The sequence below is a fragment of the Hemibagrus wyckioides genome, linkage group LG12 (genome assembly GCF_019097595.1).
Source record: "Hemibagrus wyckioides isolate EC202008001 linkage group LG12, SWU_Hwy_1.0, whole genome shotgun sequence".
Taxonomy (NCBI): Eukaryota; Metazoa; Chordata; class Actinopteri; order Siluriformes; family Bagridae; genus Hemibagrus; species Hemibagrus wyckioides.
Genome location: NC_080721.1, coordinates 4,569,557 through 4,590,926, shown reverse-complemented (window position 1 = coordinate 4,590,926; position 21,370 = coordinate 4,569,557). Strand labels below are relative to the sequence as shown.

General features: G+C 40.4%; 1 protein-coding gene across 3 annotated transcripts in view; it reads left to right on the top strand.

The window, feature by feature from the left end:
- Window positions 1-223: 223 nt before the first annotated feature.
- hivep3a (HIVEP zinc finger 3a) overlaps window positions 224-21,370 on the top strand; it is a 34,916-nt gene continuing 13,769 nt past the window's right edge. The window contains exons 1-2 of one of the 3 annotated variants that reach the window (XM_058404907.1): window positions 224-410; window positions 19,759-19,842. The gene's annotated coding sequence lies outside the window, so the exon portion shown is untranslated. Of the gene's footprint in view, window positions 411-15,876; window positions 16,000-16,186; window positions 16,371-19,758; window positions 19,843-21,370 lie in introns of those variants that run through there. The other 2 variants (XM_058404908.1, XM_058404909.1) reach the window with 2 other exon arrangements.

Genomic DNA, 21,370 nt, shown 5'->3' with positions numbered 1-21,370 from the left:
ATATTTTCTCCAGAAAATGCTTCAGATAAGACAGACAGATAGTAAAACACTAACATTAACAGCACTGCATACAGCAAAGCAGTACACACAATGAGAACTGAATTGACCTTACAGTCAAGCGCGCGCGCGCGCACACACACACACACACACGAGTGCGCGCGCAGGCACCACATTGCCCTGACAGCCAGTGCACAGAGGGGGCGTGGTTTCCCCAAGCTCGAGCAGGCCAGCAGAGCTGAGTGAGATTGCAGCTCTGCTTACTGTGCCAATAAAGAAGACCGGAGGTGGGAGGCATGGCCGACCATCCGCTACAACTGCTTCTCCGGACTCTGACTTTGACCTAAATGCAATAATGCACAGGCATTGCGAGGCAGACTGGACATCTCCAGGGAGCACAGTTGCGTTTTCAGGTACTGCCTTTAAATGATTACTCTTAGTGTAAGGTGGCTCACACAATGTACTGCGGATAGTTCAGATCGGACAGTCCCGCATAGGAGATATCGAAGGGACACATTTTCTTTGCCCTGAATGCATTGCTGCTTTATTCACAACTCTTAGATTGCGCTCAGGCGACTATTAAAGCACAACACCAGCACGAGCGGTTTTGGAGTAAAGGAGGAGGGGAAAAAAAAGAAAGAAGGATGATTGGGTTCATTGTGCAGTCCAGAACTTCCTGAATGAAGCTGACAGCGATCCTTAATCAGTCTGGTTATTTCTGACCCATCAGCATTTGTGATATCGTAACGGTTAGGAGCGCGCGAGCTCTTTGCTTGGACACAAAGGACATTATTGCGATCACGAAACGAGCTAAAGAGTGCATCATCGTGCGCGTGGAATGAGGAGAGAAATGAGATGTGAAAGATGATGCTGATGATGATGATGGGGTGGGTAGTGGTGGTGGTGGTGGTGGGGGGGGTGCTTTTCTTTTTTTTTTTTTCCAGGTAGGTGTTGCGGGATCCAGCCGCGGGGCACCATGGGGCTCCTCTCTGCATTGTTCGCGCGAGCCGAAAATGATCAATAGCGTTACATAAGCGCGAGCGCTTAAAAAGCAGGGATTGATCCATCGATACGGGAATATGGTTATGTCACTGTGTGCGTTCCGTCTGCCACATGCGCGTGCATCACTGTTTATTTTCCAGCGTCTTTGTTACACTAGACACACTTCACGTTGGCCAGATATAGAAGAGAATCGAAATGAGAGCTGCTTTCTGCCCTCGTGCACTCAGTACTTTGGGTTTCTAAGTGCTGTGGATGCTTCAGTTGTTCTAATACCCATCGGTCCTTATAAGAAAAAAAGCACACAGCCTGTAGTGATCCCTTGTAAAGGTACACACTAAAAAATTCCAGCTTGGTCTGACCAGCCAGCAGCTGCCAAACACAACGTTGCCAGCTGGTTAAGTGATTTTCCAGGTTTCCTGACTGCACTAAATTGATCAATAAATGTTTGAGATTTTCTAAATGACCTCAGTGCATTAGTAGCAGTTATCCAGAAACTGTTTCCATCTACCAGCACTCAAAGATGGCTACCAGTTTGACCAGGTTTGGCAACTGGCAGCTGAACAGAATAAACTGGGAGGATGTTTGCGAAGTTTGATATTAACGTCTCAGTCACTTTCTGAAGTCCTTGTCACTGTGGATGACTCTTCTGTACCTTTAATAACGTAACATTCACCTGGAAGCACGGCCATAGTGTACCTTCATCTGATTTTACTTTTAATCTGACCGTAATGAAGCTTGTTTTTTTTAGAATAAAGGTGTAAACATACACCATGTGCGCCTTTCTAAGTAAAAGACAAAACACTAAATGTACAAAAGGTGCATCTGAGGAATCGATCTCAATGCCATGGAAAGGTAAATTTAGTACCTGTTTTTCTGAGTGTGTGAAAAAGACACAAGTACACAGACAGGTCCAAGAGTTTTTCAGGATGAGTGTTCAGTAAGCTGTCATCTAGAAGGAAAGCTAGACGGAGGGCAAGTCAGGACAAATAATGGCACTAGTTCCGAAATTTTAGCAGAGGCTAACAGCAATTTGGGTGAGGTTGACATTTCTCGTTTCCAGACAGGGATTATTAGGTGTCAGATAAAGATGCATGATTTTCCATTCTGCAATATGGTGCTTTTGTAAAATGACACACTGATGATGAGTATCACTGGATTACAAGAAATCAGTTTTAAGTCATTAATAAAGATTAGGTACAATACCTGGTAATAAATTACTATAAAAATCAAATCTGATATATTTCTTTTGCTGTTTTTATTTTAAAGCTGACACTTTCATCCAATTTGGCTTACCACTGTGCAGATGAGGAGTCTTGGTCAAAGACCCAGCAGCTGCAGCTTGGTGATGCTGGGATTTGAGCTCATGACCTTCTGATCAGTAGCCCAACTGAACCACTACTGCCATTTTGTAGGAAAAGTCATTTAGGCTCTTAATACTTTGCGACCCCCTGCATTTAACATTGATACTGTAGTCACTTTGGTTGGTTAAAAAATACCCGAACTGCTAAATATTCAGTAGTGAGCACACCAAATGTTTGCTATTTTCTTACTGATGTAAATAAATCACTCATTAATGTTATCTTTACATCCACCGCCAAAATCATAGGCACATGCTACTGAAAAAGTAAACGTCTGGATAATATATGGCTTTCATATCAATAATAAATGTGTAAAGCTGATATTGTACTGTACTGATGCTCAGATAAATCAGTGTCTACAAATAAGTCAGCTGGTTAGCACATTTGCCTCAGAGTTAAGGGTTCGATTCCAACCTCTACCCCATGTATGTGTGGACTGTTCTTTGTGGGTTTCCTCTGGTTTCTTCCCCCAGTCCGAAGACATGCGTTGTAGGCTGACTGGCATCTCTAAAATTGTCTCGAGTGTGTGTGAGATTGTGCTCTGTGATCACTTGGCACCCTGTACAGTGTGTCTCCCGCCTTGTGCCCCGAGGCACCCGGTATAGGCTCCAGGTTCCCCTGTGTAGGATAAGTGTAGAAAATGGATGGTTAGATATATAGAGTATATTATTATTATGTGGACATGTACCAGACTGCAGACTGAACATAGATTTATATTCATTTGTATTAAATAAGCATATATAACTGTATTTAAATATCAGTCTGTTTCACCATTTACTCTGCTATCATGTAGTCTTTCCATTCACCAAGGTTTTTGTGGTGAGATTCGATTTAGCTTTAATTATAAATCTTTTAGTAAAGTTGTGCTGCACAAGCCAAACCAAAGTAAAAGATTCTCCCCAAATGTTTCATAAACGCTTTGTACTCATGTGAGCATGTTGATGAATATCAATATTACGCATGAATAAGCAGCTGATTTGCATTTGGTGACGCCCACAAAGGCAAAAGTACTGAAATAATGTGTAATCAGCAAAAAAGTTTTCCTCAGAAGTCATTTTGTGATGAAAATATATATTATTTAACACTGGAACAGTGAAAAAGTCAGAGTCTAGAAAGGGTTAATTAGATATAACTAAAACATAATGAAATCTTGCTAATTATCTGCACACTAGTGCGTCTCTCCCCAGTGGCGTATTGGAAATGGAGCATAGCAAGTCATGCAACCTGTGTGTATCATATGTGCCATATGAAGTCAAGAAGCACACTAGGGAGAATATGGCACAATGCAACTTGAGACATCAGTTCGGTCACTCATCGGTCACTTAGTGCCGGCTGTAATACAGTGTTGCACAGCATCAAAAGATGATGATGATGATGATGATGCTGAGGTGACAAACAGAATCAATTATGAATCACGGATTCGTTTGCTCTGTTTTCGTTATGCTTAATATTTGTTTAGTTAACGCCATTATAATGAAATGACTGTGTATCAGAGTGCGACGTGGAAGATCTCCAGCCGATAAATTGAGGTTTATATAAGTTCGTTAGTCTTCTGATGCGTAACTTCACACACACTCAGGAACATGAGTAGGATTTGTTTTGTCCTGAAATGCCAAATTTCTTGTGTAAATATTTCGCATGAATAAACCTGTTCATATCCAGCTTGATATATGACACCCGATGTTACACATCTGATAAGAATTTTACCCTGTAATATCGAGCTGCTCTCCAATTTGTATTAGAAGGCTGCAGCTCCTTGTGCCACTCACATGGGAGATTACTGTTTCAGATGTTCTCAGACCCACCCATTTAATAGCATTATCTAATGCACATGCTGTCTCATAACACATGCTATACGTCCACACTAGAAGCCTCTTTTTTTTTTTTTGCAAGTCACTACAACATATTACGGCTTAGCTTAACATCTAACATGGCAGGAAAAACACGGCTATGAATTTGTTTTTCGGCGAGTTGGCTCACACCCTAAACCCCTTTCAATGTAGAGGTTGTAGTTAAAAAGTGAGTGTGTGTGTGTAATTGGGAATTGCCCAGTGGTTTCCACAAAAGCCAATGGCCATATTTGTCTCATGTTGTTTCGTCAGAGACCTCCCCATTGCATTCAGCTTCGTAAACACGGCTCCGTTTTCCGTGCCAGTTCTCAAATACACGACTTGTTATTGCATCCATCAAGCAAGAAAATGTGGCATGTCAAGTTGGCCTGGTGCACTTTCCGTTTACAGGAACCGTGTGATTCCTCATGCTAGCTGAACATTCGGTCTCGATGAGAAAAAAAAAAAAAAAGCCATAGCAAATGCCACACCTCACCTGAATAAACACTTCCACTCCCTGACTTAAGCTTCTTTCAGGTATTTCCCTGAAATCAATTCCTCTTTACTCACACTGACTCCTTTAATGATGATTTCTACACAACTCTTCAGTGTACGGCGGCCGGTAAACGCTAAACACATTAACGAACCAAAAGGCACAATGGCATGAAGCAGAAACGGTAGACCCTTATTAAATGTCATGCTCGTTGCTGATTGGCTGCAGCGTACAACATTATAGAGGTCGCAATAAACCTACTGATTCTTTAAACCGTGCTTATTTTTTTTTTAGATATGCTGCCAATCTTACAATACATTCATATGAGGATGTGAACAATTAATTTTGAAAAGAAAGCTGGATTATTCAGAAAAAAAGAAAAGAATAAATAATAATAGAATAACAGAACAATTATGGCATGTTCTTCAAGGACCGACCCTTTCTTTCTGTTTATGTGTTTTGTGGTTATTTCTTATTTTTGCTGCTGTGTTTTTGGTTCTAAATTTACTGATGTATTTTTGGTTGTATCGCTGCGTTTTCTGATTTGCTGTTGTGTTTTGAACTTTGCTGTCAAGCTTCCAAACATGCTGTTGTGTTTTCTGATTTGTTATTGCCTTTTTATTGTTTGAATTTTTTGTTTTGCGACAAGTTTGCGAGGTAAATTGCTGGCTAGTGTCGTGAAGATCAGTAAAAGTGGGTGTAGGATGTACGGATTTGTCCATATAAGAGATGTAATGAGAGCATAGATATGTTAAGGGCTCAAAGATGATGCATTGAATTGAGATGCAGCTCAGTTTTAATACTTGTTTGCTGATTTGGGTTTGGATTAAAGGTGTGAATAATTACTGAATGCATGATTCTATAGTTATGTTTTTAGAAACTAATACAGCAAGATTGCATTGCTGCTTCACCCACCCACATCCACCTACACACACATACATATACACACACACACACTCACTAGGTGAATATTTAGGGCTGCAAGCCTAACTTAAAAATTAAATGCTTATTATTTTGAGACATTCTGCTGCACGCTGGACTTTTAGACCCCTTCCTTTCACGTATGTCATCATATACAGCCTCACTGTATTATCTAATGTTGTGGCAGATTGCTTTTTCAAATGTAAAAGCTCTTATTGACTGTTCATTGCCTGTTGAAGCACATGAAGTGGCTATTAGCAAGCAAAATCACCCCTCAAAAATGACCCATATTTCACAGTGAAGAAAATGATATGGTTGAGTGTAATAACAAAATGAATTAAGGTATATTTTTCTCCAAAGTGGTCCCCGGAGAGCACAGGGATATTTTTCCTTTCAAAACAGTCTTTGGTTTTTTACTGACGTTGGCTTTTGGCCAGCACTGAAAGTGTAAGATTGATGGACATGAATTTTAAAATGTCCAATGACTGAAGCGTGTGCTTGTAGAACTAGTAATAGAGCTATTTTTAGTCATGTAACCTACAATTACCACTCCGTAACATTATTAGAAACACAGCCTAATAATCCTAAATATCTCAAACCCGACACTGATCCTCAGCCATCATTCCCGTAACTCCGTGAAACCCAACACCCCTCTTTGTTAGGAGTGTTCTGCCAGGATACGATTTAACTTACAGTGCCTTTTTGCTCTGAGGTACTTAAGACAATCCTTCTGTAATCACCCTTAAAGTCTTTGCCGTTAGCCCAGGGGAATAAAGCCTTGATTGTAAAACTGATAGGCCCCGAGCCCAAACGGCACTCTGATTGAGTGTCATCAGAGCCAGAATGGAGTTTGATTTCTGCACACTTAATATGAGTAATACGAGCACAACTCTGTGGGAATTAAATCCGTTCCATGCCAATAAATAAGAGTGTTCTAACTTTCAGGTCCAAATTTGCTGGTTTCTTTGGCACATTTTAGAATGGTACTGGAGCTCTGAGATCATGACGCATCATGAAAACTCCACGATGAATTACAGACTGTGACTTTGCACAAGCTTAGAACTCTTTCCAGATTTTACAGCTGGTCCGTTTCAGGTTTCCAGTCCAGGTAGAATGCAGCTGAGTAAGCTGACTGATCTCTCAGTTGATGGCTATAATCAAGAAGTAGTAATAAAAACACAATACATTCATTCAGCAACAACAACAACAACACTGCATTTACCAGCACCAACAACAACACTTCATATCTCTGCTCTCATCCTCCTTTGCTTACCAATGTTTATGAAGCAGACAACAGAAACGATAGATTTGTTCATTTCATCTGTTCCAGGAACACAGGATATGACGTAGAAATCCACTTTACATTCTTATACACTTTTCATCTTTTTCATTGCCTTATCGAACGTTTTGTTATGTATTTATGAGGTAATAACCTTGCATGTTAATGAAAGTTTTGTGGTATGATAAATAATAAATGACAAAACATGGAGAGAATGATAAATATGATAAATAAAATATATGCTAAACTCTAGGATCCTGGTAAACAACACTGATTTCTTCTGATCCACAGAGTGGGCTAGCATGATTGGACTTACTTGCATTTAACTTAAACCTAGGTTTCCAGGTGGACCAGGGCAGTATTAGGAAACGTATTTAGATTGTACCTGGTGCCAAAACTCTAACGTACTCTAACACCTCGTTCATTTGGGACTTCTGAAGTCATATCAGCAGATTGCCTGATAAACGTTAGTGGGGTTACCATCAATAACAGCCAGGGGTAGTGAGAATCACTTGGATACATTTTTCTTTGCATGCAGTTTATTTGCAATAAATGCCACTATCATGAAGCTGTTTTTCCTTGAACCTTCTCAGGTTAGCTCTGGGACTGAAGGCTTTCACAGAACCACATATATAATTAGCATACTTTACCTTTTCTTACCCCTAAGAGTGGTTCATATTGGCTGGATAATGTATGCCAACAAGGTCATGAGGAGTAAGACTTACCTTAGGATTTATCAGAATGGAGATGGCCACTGCACTCAGCCCTGGAATGGGGTGGGCCAGCGCCTAGTTGGACAAGCGACATCCCTTTTGTCTTTCCACCATGACAGAACAAGAGTTGGTCAGAGGATTAAATGTCCACTGTCCAATGTCAATATCACAACCTGGTGCAACAAGGAATGAAGGTTCACTTTCATGGAATCCTTCCATTGACTGATACCCAGTTTGCTGTAGAGGACAACCACAAGGTTTTCTCAGAAGCCACAATGCAAGGGGATTATGACCATTATTTGAAATGGAGAAACCTTGAAGGACTTCAGAACAGAAGATACCACACCAGGCTGTTAGGGAAACGTGGCAGACTGTCTAGTATCATTGAATAAAAGTATTTTGGCAATGCACTGGATCCACCCTGTGGGTGCACACCCTTCCGGGAACAGTTTCCACCAGCTTCCATTGGCATTCAATACCTGTGTACTAGGGGCTGTTGCATTCCAGAGTGTTTCGCAGACTACTAAGTCACAGTCCACAGTTGTTCATGATTCATGCTGTGGCATGGATGACTTGGCTAAGGGTGCCAGATCTCCCTGTCTATTAGAGACAACAGAGCTGTTTAATGTGAATGCAATAGTGGGAACATGCCAAATAGCCATCCCAAAGCCACTAAGACTTTGTGGCCTTGTGAACTTTCACAATGTGGGAAGGATCATTGCTAAAGTAGGAACAGTGTACAGTAGATGGTAAGGGCATTCATGGGCCAGTGCTCGCTCTCTCAATAGGCTTTTTCATCGCAAAATGTGTTGACATCCCAGCACCAGTAAAAAGACGGTCCATATGGACTTCCCTTGTTTTAGCTGGTTGATATCTTCTGATCTTACACCAGCTTTTAAGAACTATTTCACTGCAAAATTTCATTGTTCCCAAAATAACAATTCTAAAGTTTAAAATTTAAATTGACTTTCATCTTTAATGAGCAAACCAGAGGCGATGGAGGTGAGGAAAATCTCCCTGAGATGACATTAGGAAGAGGAACTAGACTCACATAGTGAGTTCCCTTATATAAATGCACGCTATATAGTCAGGTGCAATTGTGTAACCTTTAGATGCCTTTAGCTCTGAACTTATTTCCTTTGCTCTCATGCAGAAATGTGCCTACTCGAAATGGTCTCACTCACACATGAGTTCACTGTTCTCATGTTTGTAGAATGTGCATTGCAAATTTAAATGTATCCCACGTCCTTGCAAATCAAGCTCTCAGGTTTACAGTTTAATAGCCCTGATAAAAAATTGTCAATCAAGGTTATAAGTTTAATGTGCTAATTAAAAAAAGAAGAAGAAGAAAAAAAAAGTCTGGTTTTGACAGACGCTTGAAGCAGCCTGTCGGTATTATTGTTTTTCTGCTTTAAATGCTCATTAATTTCTATCAAAAACATAAGCCGCTGGAAACTAGCCATGACACACAAACACACTTTATATGAGTTGTGAGTGCTATTGATTGCAGGCAAGAGGTTTTTGGTAGAGTTTCTCATCATCTCTGTTCATGAAATTAGAGAACATATGTCCGGTGCCCCTCTGCATTACATCACCTTGCTATCAAGCCGCATGATCTGCTGTTACAGTTGTACTACTAGAAAAACAGAAAATGGTGTGATTTATGAAGGTCAACAGTCTTTTATTTTTCCAAATGTTTTCCTTTTAGGTATATACAGTAGAGTGAACATTTCTCTGAACCGGTTGGTTGTAGAATTATATATTGGATGTCGAGTTAAACCTGGATGCTGGGTACTGTATACCTGTTTTACAGCCAGCAGTCCTTACTGTGGTTGGAAACGATGACTTAAGTCCTGTTACTGGATGAATTGCACTGAACAATAGGTCAGTGTTTCTTAACCCAGGCACTACACTGTTTGACTCTGATTCAGTCCTTAACACACCTTAAACAAATATTTCGTTTATTTGCTTGATTTAGGTATTTTTAAAAAAGCGTCATCTATAGCATTAGCCTAGATTCTAATGTTTAATGTAGTGAGCATTATTCCATTTAAAAACGTCAGTTTACTCAAGGCCTTTCATACATTATAGCTTCTAATGTACTGTTACATGCTTTTCTACTTAGAGTGTAAGGTTTCTTTTAAAATACAACTTCATGCTGGGCCTCATCATACCACTCGGGCATTGATTATATTCCTCTAACAGCATGTTCTACTTTACAAAGAGTACATATATGTAATAATATAGAAAAATTTTTTAATTGTATTTAATAGTCAGATTTATGTTAATATTCACAGGTTTGGGGATCCCAGGTCACAGCTATGCGTGTGCATGTGTTTAATTGTAGTTAAAAACTCATTTTAAAATGATACATTTTCTTCTTCTTCTTCTTCTTCTTCTTCTTCCTGGGCCAAGTATTAAAACTGCAAACCTCATAATTATTCTACCTTCCCTTCTTCTTGTTCTTCTGGCTAGGTTGGCTATGGTAGCCCATAGAAATGTCCAGTAAAAACTTGTGAAATTTGCCAGAATTTTGAGGGTCTAAGGAACATTCTGACCCAATTTTGGTCGAGTGCTGCCAACACTCGTGTCACCATTGGGTCAAATTTGAGCCTTATTTGGATTTCTCCAAATGGCTTGCCCAATAGTGGACCAACAAATCTGACACAGAAGCCACCAAACAGGAAGTGAGACTGTATCTCAGCCCTGACACATACACTATATTGCCAAAAGTATTCGCTCACCTGCCTTGACTCGCATATGAACTTAAGTGACATCCCATTCCTAATCCATAGGGTTCAATATGACGTCGGTCCACCCTTTGCAGCTATAACAGCTTCAACTCTTCTGGGAAGACTGTCCACAAGGTTTAGGAGTGTGTTTATGGGAATTTTTGACCATTCTTCCAGAAGCGCATTTGTGAGGTCACACACTGATGTTGGACGAGAAGGCCTGGCTCTCAGTCTCCGCTCTAATTCATCCCAAAGGTGTTCTATCGGGTTGAGGTCAGGACTCTGTGCAGGCCAGTCAAGTTCATCCACACCAGACTCTGTCATCCATGTCTTTATGGACCTTGCTTTGTGCACTGGTGCACAGTCATGTTGGAAGAGGAAGGGGCCAGCTCCAAACTGTTCCCACAAAGTTGGGAGCATGGAATTGTCCAAAATGTCTTGGTATGCTGAAGCATTCAGAGTTCCTTTCACTGGAACTAAGGGGCCAAGCCCAGCTCCTGAAAACCCCACACCATAATCCCCCCTCCACCAAACTTTACACTTGGCACAATGCAGTCAGACAAGTACCGTTCTCCTGGCAACCGCCAAACCCAGACTCGTCCATCAGATTGCCAGATGGAGAAGCGCGATTCGTCACTCCAGAGAACGCGTCTCCACTGCTCTAGAGTCCAGTGGCGGCGTGCTTTACACCACTGCATCCGACGCTTTGCATTGCACTTGGTGATGTATGGCTTGGATGCAGCTGCTCGGCCATGGAAACCCATTCCATGAAGCTCTCTGCGCACTGTTCTTGAGCTAATCTGAAGGCCACATGAAGTTTGGAGGTCTGTAGCGATTGACTCTGCAGAAAGTTGGTGACCTCTTCGCACTATGCACCTCAGCATCCGCTGACCCCGCTCCGTCAGTTTACGTGGCCTACCACTCCGTGGCTGAGTTGCTGTCGTTCCCAAACACTTCCACGTTCTTATAATACAGCTGACAGTTGACTGTGGAATATTTAGGAGCGAGGAAATTTCACGACTGGATTTGTTGCACAGGTGGCATCCTATCACAGTTCCACGCTGGAATTCACTGAGCTCCTGAGAGCGACCCATTCTTTCACAAATGTTTGTAAAAACAGTCTGCATGCCTAGGTGCTTGATTTTATACACCTGTGGCCATGGAAGTGATTGGAACACCTGATTCTGATTATTTGGATGGGTGAGCGAATACTTTTGGCAATATAGTGTATATCACACTGAGACATACCACTACAGAGCACAGAATGAAATGTTCTTCCAAAGAAAATGCAAACAATTTATGCATCAATGAAGATCAATGATCCTAGCATCCATTTCTCCCCTGTATTCCCATCACATTCCCACATCATTTGTTCAAACCCTGGGTTCAAATAATTACTTATTAGGAACACCTACTCATTCATGCAGTTATCTTGTGGCAGGCAGCAGGGTAATTCATAAAATCACGCATACTGTATATGGACCAGTAGCTTCAGTTAATGTTCACATGTACCATCAGAATGTGGGAAAATGTGATCTCAGGGATTTTGACCATTGCATGAATGTTAGTTCCATACAGATGGGATGGTTTGACTATTTCTCTATTTGACAACAGTCTGTAGAGTTGCAAAAAGAAAAAACATTCAGTCATTTGTAGTTCTGCAGACATAAATTGCCTTGTTGATGAGAGAGAGACTGGCCAGACAGTTTACAGTAACCCAGAAAACAACTTTGTGCAACTGTGGCAAAAAGAAAAGCAGCTCAAAATGCAGAACACATTAACCTTAAGAAGGATGGGCCATGTCAGGTTCTACTTCTGTCAGTCAAGAACCAAAAGCTCAGGCAGCAGTTGGCACAGGCTTACCAAACCTGGACACTGGAAGGCTGTTCTGATGTAGCCTGGTCTGATGAATCTGGATTTCTGCTAAGACACACAGAATGTAGTTTCACAATTTAGTGCCAACATCATGAGTCCATGGCCTTGTGTCAACAGTCCAAGTTGGTGGAGATGGGGTTATGGTGTAGTGAATGTTTTATTGGAACACTTAAGATCTGTTAATACAAATCAATCATGGCTTGAATGCTGCAGCCTATCTGAGTATTGTTGCTATTCATGTGCATCCCTTCATGGCCACAGTTTCCCCATATTCTAATGGCTACTTCTAGAATGATAATGCATCATGTCACAAAGAAACTGGTTTCATGAACATGACATGAGTTCAGTGTACTTCAGTCTTCTTTCCAGTCACCAGATCTGAATCCAGGAGAATAACTTTTGGGATGTGATTGAATGAGAGATTCACAGCATGAAAGTAATCCATGTGTACTCATGTCAACATGGATCTCAAAGGAAAGTTTCCAATATCTTGTGCAATCCATACCAGGAAGAACTGTAGCTGTTTTGGAAGCAAAGAGAAGCCCTACCCTTTATTAATAAAGGGTTTGGTTAATGTTTCAAAATTAGATTTGGTCCAAAGAGATTCTCCCACATGAGACTAAAGAATCTGGTTCTCTTTTTTTAAAACATACAACAATAGCTAATCGTCAGTATTTCCTCAAACTCTTCTACAGAACTCCTCCTTTTCCCAGTTTCACTGTTTTCAGCACCAACAACCTTCTGGTAAGAAGATCAGATGTTTTCCCCGAAGCTCACTGAGTGACAGTAAGGCTGTGTTTGGTCATTAAAAAGAGGAACGAGATGGTCAGCCTTCTGTATACGAGTTTACTGGCAGTAAAATGACTCATGCGTTATGAAAGTTTGTTAAGGGGTAGCTTTGAGTTTTCTTTAACTACAGCTTCCATGTGCCGTTTTGTTAGTGATGGAATTTTGATTTGAGCCAGACATGTGGTCTTTCTGTGGTTACCCCCTACAAAAACTGTCACAATAACACCCTAGACCTTAGGATAGAAACAAACATAATGTTCAGTGATGACTCAATAAATGCTGGCTGTGTTGTTTACTATCTTAAGACAATGTTGGTTGAGCAGTTAATAACAGGTTTACCAGAAAACCCTCGCCACAGGGGGCAACATGCCAGCACGTGTGTGTAATTCAACTTCTATATCTGTACTCTGTGTGTTTTAATATCTTTGTGGGAACCGAGGGCCAAAGCAAGGATAGGAATGACAATTAGGACCTTGTGGGGACATTTGGTCGGCCACCACGAGGTTAAAAAAATGCTGCTTTATTTCAAAACCTAAAAGGGTAAAAAAAAATATTTTGCTTACTAAGGATAGGGTTAGATGTTCATGTAACATAGTATTAATTAGCTGCATTAATAATTACATCAGTGGAAGGTCCTCATGAGGATAGTAAGAGAAACGTGTGTGTGTGTTTGAATTGTCAGGGTCCCTTCAGTCATGGGTGTTTCTCGGAATGCAGTTTTATTTTTGAGGCATAGCCAAGCCCCTGTTGTTGCAGTAGTTAGTTGTCTCGACAGTTTTGTATGTGTGTGTGTGTGTGTGTGTGTCTGTGAGCTAATGTTTTTTGAGGTCATGTATACAGTATGTGCAATTTTGATAGATTTAGGTGTAGAGTAGCTCCCCACTAGACAGCAGGTGGTTATTTTTACCCACTTCACTGGCCTGTCTGGGTGCACACAGCAAAATGAAAGACTCTTTGACTAAACATGTGCAGCATGTACACACACTCTCTCTCTCTCTCTCTCTTTCTCTCTCTCTCTCTCTCTCTCTGTCTCTCTCTCTCACTCACTGTCTCTCACAGACCTACATCGACTGTCATGCAATCACACACTCAGGCTCCAGCATCATCATGCTTGATACATGTAGATATGGATTCGTACAAATTCGTCCCCTTCGTTCCTCAAACCAGCAGGGCATCCAGAACAACCTAGACAACATGGCAGCTTGGAAACTTGCAACTAATTGTCTGAGATTGTCTCGGTTGTCTGACAATTTGGATGGCTGATTTTTTTTTTTTTTTCAGGCAATGACCCACTTGAATTTCTTTCTTTCTTTCTTTCTTTCTTTCTTTCTTTCTTTCTTTCTTTCTTTCTTTCTTTCTTTCTTTCTTTCTTTCTTTCTTTCTTTCTTTCTTTCTTTCTTTATTTATTTGTGGAACTGTGATTTTTTTTGTGTGCAGTAAAACTGTGTTACATATTTTTTTGTTTGCAAATATCAGCCAAAAATGGCTAAGCTCTGTGAATGGGAGGGATGGGACACTCTGCGACACTAGCAAACTGTAAGAGTCTGTGAGAGTATGTATGCGGAATAGAGCATTCCTGCTTGTGTGTTACACTGTTATGTGTGTGTAAGTAGTCTTTAGTCACTGTTATATACATAGTTACCCGTGCATTCACACCTGCTCAAGACTTATCTGTCTTCCTCTGGTTACATGAGCTTACAGACACCCATGATCCACCAGAGTCACTGTGATTGACAGGGTGGGACTCAGAAATCAGCATGGTCAGATTTGCTCTCTTGACTTCCAGTAATGGATGGCCTAATGCTTACTGCTTAATGTAACCTCCATCTAACCTGATGTGGGGTTATAAATGTGCGTCAAATTTTAATCAATGTTTTTTATTCATACTATTGAAATACATCTGCAATAAAGAGAAAGGTAGTATGTTTGTCACTTAGTTCCATACTCTAGGCACTGGGGTCAGATGCATATTCATTGCATCAGTCTACAGGAAATAGTGAAGAAATGTGTGTATCATCTGAATGGTGTGAAGGATACTGACTGATGTTTGTATGTTTACTCCACACTCTAAACCAAATGATAAATCATTTTCCAGCCACAGTCTCCATAAATCTGCACTCCTTAGTTTGGATGAATCGATATCAGATCAATACTTGTTCATCATAAAACTCACCAGACCACTGAGTTGACACTACTTCGTTTTTGTGAATCAGATTTTCCCCCCACCTGCAGGAAGGGAATGTGTGGCGGTCCGCACTACACTGCTAGTTTACCTCACCCTCATTACACACACACTGCACAGCACATCCTCTTCAAAAAGTTGCAGATGGAAAAAAAACATGCTGAGTGATGTCAGAGTGTTTGGGCTTCTTGCAGCTGGAGCATGGCACGTCTGGGAAGCCGGGCAGTGAAATGTGGACGTTCTCCAGAGCCACTCTAACCAGAGCTAACCCTCCCTTTTTTTTTCCACCTGCGACCTGATTCTTTCCATCCAGCCTCTAACTCGAGCTCTGATGAAAGCGAGAACTGCGTAGAGAAACGGCATTCAGAATATGTCATCGCTATGGAAAAACCATGCTGCAGCTCACCTTTTATTTATTTATTTATTTATTTATTTTTGTGAATGAACCGGCGGTGTAACATCGTGCACACTAATGAGTCATGAAATATTACATCTAAAGCAACACTGTAGGGAATTTGATATCATTACTGTAACATCATCGAGAACTAGCAATGAACCTCCTCGTGAACAGCAGGATTTCATGTCACCTGTGAGCTCGGTGTACGCAGACTGAAATCTCACCTTCTTTCCGCCTCGTAGCCGCACTGGCTCATTCATACATTTTCTCTCGATTTCATTCTGGCCCCCTCTTTCTCCCTCTCCCTCTCTCTCTCCCTCTCTCTCTCTCTCTCTATCTCTCTCTCTTACTCCTGTTCTCTATCCTGCTCATTCAAAGCCTCACCGATCTGAGACTTTAACCAGGCTGGAAAGAAGACCTGCTGTTTTCCTGGTAATAATGCTGATAAATATTAATAATATTAGAGCAACGCTTGCTGTCTGCAGCTCACCTTCCTCGGTGGCTAAATCTCATTGAGGCTGGTGCTGCATCATTCTTTGTTATACGGCTAGCACTTGAAGGATATTATGTTGATCTGTGGAGCGCGTGATTGTCCGTTCTACTGAGTCACGGTACATTTTGTGCTTGTGGCGTTACGGTGTGCATCTGAAGTCTGCGATGTTGTTGCGTGTGGCGCGAGCGGAGAGAGACGGAACAGGCTGCGAAAAAGATGAATGGACTGACTGTCTGGTTCACTCAGTCTCTCCCTCTTTCTTGCTTTCCTCACACTCCTGTTTGCTGAATGAGTCCTGGGGCGACTTGAGGTTTGTCCGCTGCGCATGTGTGCGTATGTGTGTGTGCGTATGTGTGTGTGCGTGTGTGTATTCAGATACTGTTTAATGTCAGCACAAGGGTTTTGTCTCCAGAGGAATTGACACTGGCATGCTGCTGATGAAGCTCTTACTGTCAAGTCAGTGCCTTGTTAATGTTGCATCTGTGATAAGCTACCAGAACAGCAGAGAGAGAGAGAGAGAGAGAGAGAGAGAGGATGGCAGTCTGCAATGCAGGAGGCTGAATTTGTTCTGTTTCTTTGGGAATGACATCAGTAAAAGCAACGCAGCCTCAGAGCTGCACTGTTTGTTAATAGCGAGGCGTTTTCACATTGTGTAACTCACTTTTGTTTGGTCCTCATTTGCATTGCTAGAGGTTGAGAAGACAGTACAATGCCACAACGAAAAAAAACATCATGTCATTACGTATTATGCGTTATGAAATCACTGTTATACCTTTATAAAGGATCAATTAACAATAGTGGGGGGGGGGGGGGGTAAATAGTTTGCCTTTTGTTTATTCACCTGAATTATTTCCTCTTAGATCGCTTACACTGCTCCAGCGTTTGGTCAGATTTGGAAAGGAACACTTGTAATGGTTGGAGTGTGTTGGTCATTTTCTGGTTGAGGAAGATGAGGGAGTGAGGGAAGTGAAAGAGGGGTGGAGGTGGTGGTGGTGGTGGTGGTGGTGGAGGGTGCTACATTCTCTCTGTGTAGTCAGCGAGGATGCTGTGAGATAAATTTAGCCCTCCAGCTCTGCTTCCATCTGCCGCCGCATGGTTTAGGGCCGTTGCCATAGGAACAACCATTGGGTGCCCATTAGTGAAAGAGAGAGGGAGAGAGATTGATGAGATTTCCAAAAAGCATTTAAGCACCATATTTGTTTTTTTTTTTTATTGATTAACCATATTGAATGACATTTGGATTTATTAAGCGCGATCATTTGGTATGTTTATTTCTGCTTTGCAAAACTCAAAAAGAAAAAAATCGCCTTGACCTTGCTAGGACATGCGCACAGGTCCTTTGCTTTGTGATGATTTAACTTCTAGTTTTGTGTTGCATTTAAACACAGAACACGTCCAAAATGATACCTTCTTTTTACTTTTATACCATAAAACCTTTCAAAAGGAATCCAGACCCTGTGATTTCTATCCGCTGCCCCTGCTATTGCATCCCATAAAAGCCCAAACCCTGGGCTGAGCTGAGTACCTATGAAGATTTTTCATCCGTTACCACTGTGAGGCTTCATAACACATTTTGAGTCAGGTGATGTTTTCTGTGTCCTAATCAAGAACATGTGTGAAGAACAGTCATGCCTTCTGTTTCGCTTCCAACTTTCCACCTGCATAAACAGACCATCTCTTAAATATCCATGCATTTCTCTTTAGCAGTGCAATTTAAATAGTCTGCAGACATTATGCAGACATGACTTTTCCCAAAACTGGTGGTGACAAACATTTGGCAGCAATTAAAAATGTATTATTTATTTATTTAATTATTTATTTATTTATTTATTTATTTTTGGACAGGGGATTTGAGTGTCACTTGAGTTTATAATGGAAATGTCTTATAAAGAGGGTTAATGTTATGAGATGTTTCATTTAAAAACCTTTATGCTGTCATCTGCCATACACAGATAATATAGAATCTCGAATTTATATTTTATTTCATGTGTATTTGTAAGGTATAAATGTAACAGATCGCTAGAATCTCTGTCGTAAACATAAACATGCTATGTGATGCTAAGGATTTGTCATTTAATGAAAATTCACTGAGCTTACAATTTACATTATACTCATAGTTAGATGCTACAGTTTCCATCTGCACAGGACTGTGTGGGCATTTCAGTTGACATAGTGATTGGGTAATGGTGTCTCGCTAACAATGTAGACAATTCAGTGACAATGGGACTTTACAGTGTGACATTTTGACTCTGGCAAGCAACACAGTGAGGGTGAGAGTGCATTTTGAGCACTAGTGAATGCTGTCAGATCTGCCTGTTGTAGAACACTATTCTGATTAGAATCTGATTGACCACATGGTGCAAAAGTGGCATAGTTTAGATTTTGGAATTCACTTCACTTTCCTCAAATGCCTAGTTTCTGAGTGAAAACATGAATGAGCAGAAAAGAAGTTTCTCTGGTTGTGGTAAATCAGGTAGCTGATGGAAGCAGATCCCTAATGCTGATTTGTATACTGAATTTCTTTTTTAATTTCACCTTACTGCAGTAGAAGTCGAACCAGGCTGGACGTAAATGACAGATTTATTTATTTATTTATTTTTATTCAGTCACTAGTGAGTTCACCGAAGAAGCCAGAGATAATAGTACTCAAGATTAATAACGAATAACACACACACACACACACACACACACAGAATATAAGAAATAAATCCACGTCACTGTGGTATAATACATCATGGTTTGCAGTGTATTATTCTGCTTCATTTGCCAGCGAGTACAATGTTTAATTTATTAATGAATGACATGTTGTACATTTTAACACTGTATACAGAGGGGCCCAAAAAAATGTATACACATTTATATATACATATATATATATATATTTATGGCAGCAATGTGTAGTATTATGTTTCCTCTAAAGATAGCAGTTGCACCATCATTGATGCTATCAATGTTAGTGTTGTGACCGTTGGAAGAGCCAAAAGATAATGGCGGTGGCAAGCTTGAACTTTCGAGCAACGCGAGATCATTTTGAAGACGTATTGAAAATCTGAAAATTTGTGTGTGAAGTTTAACGAGAATGGCGAGGTGTGTTTGGAACACAACCACCACTAACAATCACACACATTCCTGGTGCTGTCCATACAGTAGTTTGCCGAAATCGAAAGTGTCTGGACGCTAATGCTGACCACTGATGTGATTGCATAATTCAAACATGACTTACAGCTACCATTTGATGTTTATATAAATGTAGTAATAACATTTTTATGCATATATTTTTCATGTTGAAATGTGTATACATTTTTTTGGGCCCCACTTTAAATACAATTAATATTAGTCATAGATAATGTGGAAAATCCACCATATATGTCCCTCTATATGAGACTATATACGCGATAATATATAAGAACAAACAAATTATTATATTGCTATCGTTCACATTACAGCCAGAACTACGATCTGAGTCATGTGGCCTTCTGACCAATCAGATTCGAGAATTCAACTCTGCTGTGGCTTATGATAAATATAATGAATAGTCATATTTATTGAGGTATAGGATTAACTCCTGTGATTCAGCCCTTTTATTTTTTGCTAGCATTGCCAGAAATTACCATCTCCAAATTATGGTGCAAATTAAATAGCAAGCTGTTTAACATGAATTTTGAGATGAATTAATTTTTATTTTTATTAACTGCTAGGCTGGAAATGACGGACAACCTCCCCTATAAAGCTCGGCCAGACATCTCTTGTCATGTGGTTTGTGGCCAAGACAGCCTACTCTGGTAAGTCTACGGTGATGTATATTTAGTTTAATTGTTTGCTTTCAAAACATCATCAGGCAGACATGTAGATGCTTCAGATAATTCTCATTTCATTAAGAATCCTCTGAAACAGTATATATATATATGTCAATATTATTGATGTTATTAGTTATTATTACTGTTACTTAAACAGCTTAGAGTTCTGTATTATTAAGGGGTTTCTTAATATGTTTGCTTAATATGTCTGAATATATAAATATGTTTAATCTCTATATGGTGTTGCTGTTATTCTGTACAGATTAACTGACTGTACTAAAATAATTAATAACAAATACAGACTATAACTGGTCCTTGGTACAATTTGAAGTAGACAGATACATCTGTTTCAGTAGGTTTCGCTGAGGCCCAGATAATTGCCAGCATTGGTAAAAATCACTGGGATGCCTTAACATGTGCAGGACTATGTATACAAAGTAGTAACAAGGTAGTAACCAACAAAGATTTATTTACACTACATATTGATTACATATAAGCCTTCCTTCTCTTCTGCCTTCTGGCAGAGAATGACAAGGATGTAATCTAGTACAGTGGAACCTCGACATACGAATGCCCTCCCTTACAAATTTTTGCCTTAAGAATTTAAATTTTGCAAGAAATTTGCATCGCCATTCGAAGCATTTCTGGTATCCGAACTAACCGAACCAAACCGAACTCTGGCTAAGTCGCACGTACGTCCGAGAGCCGTTCAAAACTTGTTTCCACTTCAGTGGAACACCAAGCGAAGCTAAACGAAGCAAGGTAACCTATCTGCTCTGTTCCATTTTTAGCCCACGTTTGATGGCACGACTTCCTGTGAGGACATTGACATGGAATGCTAGGCTTGGGTCAGTTCTTTGTAAGCAGCCATACGGTTTCCATACGCTTTGTATTGGTAATATTGGTCATATTTTTGAGTGGCTGGAACGGATTATCTGCATTTTCATTATATCATATGGAGAAATTTGTTTCGCAGTACAAATGTCCACCTTAAGATCTCACCTCTAGAACTAATTAAATTCATATGCCAAGCTTCCACTGTACTACAGTTCCGTGTGAAAACAGCATTATATTTTACACATGAATCATCTCGATAACATATACCAACAATGTCATGAGGAACAGGATTCACCTTAGGACTAAGCAGGTACTGCCCTTTCAGCCACAAGGTTGTTAGTGAGGTTGGGGACTGATGTAGGGTGAGGAGGCCTGGTGCGAGTTGGCATTCCAATTCATTCAGTGGGGTGTAGTTGACGTGGGCTTACAAACCAACCTTGCCAATCCATGTGTTCATGGACCTCACTTTGTGCTGAGGGGCACTTTCTTGCTGAAAAAGTTGAGGACTGAAGAAAGTTTGGTGAAGGCCCACAATATGGAGGTCATGGTCAAGCATCCACATATATTTGGCCATACAATGTATTTACATGATCTAATTTTAGTACTCACTGTCTTTCTTTAATAACAATAATGAAAAATTACAGCAAATGAAAAGAGACTGCTAGCAGACAAAAGT